This window comes from Salvelinus alpinus, chromosome 21 (genome assembly GCF_045679555.1).
Source record: "Salvelinus alpinus chromosome 21, SLU_Salpinus.1, whole genome shotgun sequence".
Classification (NCBI taxonomy): domain Eukaryota; kingdom Metazoa; phylum Chordata; class Actinopteri; order Salmoniformes; family Salmonidae; genus Salvelinus; species Salvelinus alpinus.
In genome coordinates this window covers 31,521,212-31,522,468 of record NC_092106.1, presented here as the reverse complement: position 1 = coordinate 31,522,468, position 1,257 = coordinate 31,521,212, and positions in this window count along the sequence as shown.

Here is a 1,257-nt window from a genome sequence, read left to right as displayed (position 1 = left end):
GCTGTGTCTCATTCATTCTGCAGTCACTTATCAATTTATTCAATACAGAAAACAACTAGGCCTAGAGAATGTGTGAATTAAAATGGGGTGGGAAATACTCAGCCGCGGGTCACTAATTAGTCATATAGTTAAGTCTATGGACATTTCAGTCTATGGTATTACAAAGCTATGAAAGGTATTAGACCAATTTAACAGTTTAACCCTCCTGTTATGTTAGTTTCATGTTAATTAATTCTGTGTTCTCGGTCCAAAATGACCGTCCCATTATAGCGGATTATAAATCCATAATAATACATATATCACCTAATGTTATGTTAGATCTTTTTATCAACTTAAATTCTTGTGATCATTACAAGTTTTGAAATTCTATTTGCTATTTATGGCCTGTAGGCCTTGTTGACCTGAGCTCCTACAACTCTTTTTAGAGTAAAAAAAACTGGATTATTGGATTATTTTGACTATAGCATATACTCAGATGAAACCTATTGTGCTATTTATCACTGACTACTTTGTGTCAAAGTTTAACAAGGACTCTCTACTCCTCACCAGTGTCATGATCAAAGATATGATCAAGAGCCTCGCATACAGTATATTGTTTGATCATTGTGCTGCCATAGAATGAATTGTGAGCAAGGCCTCAAAAAAGCTTTATATACCAGAGCTGCAAGAAAAGTTCTATATATTATTGAAACAATTTTGCGATTGTTTGTGAGAATGCCAACAGGTGTGGTTCCCGTGGAGGAAAGATTCTATTGGGGAAAGGTTACCGTGGGGGTTGCCATGGAAGCCAAGAAGGGGAGTGTGTGTTTAATCCAATGTCAAATTTAATACAATGTCTCCATCTAGTGGCCATTTCTAGTGATGTGTTTATTGGTAGTGTTTTATCAACTTTTTCCCCACTTCGAAGAAATAGGCTGTAGAGAATCATATTAAAGCGCTGGGCTTGGAATTTGACCAGGTTACCACATAATTCGGCCGCCACGGACGCTGCCATAATAACGTCATAGACGGCCGAAAGTGTACGTCATAGTAAAACAGCTGAGATATTCCCGCGAGTTTCACTTTTTGATCACACTCAGACGTGCTGAAGAACGTAAGTGCCTCAGTAGCGGCCCATCTGCAATGCAATGAAAAATGCAGATTAATTAACTAGATTAGGCTAATTAAATATAAAGATCTCTAGTAGAATTTGCAACCAAAATGTAGGCCAATGAGTGAAATAGAAAGTAGGCTAGCCTAACGAGCGAAATCTAATAA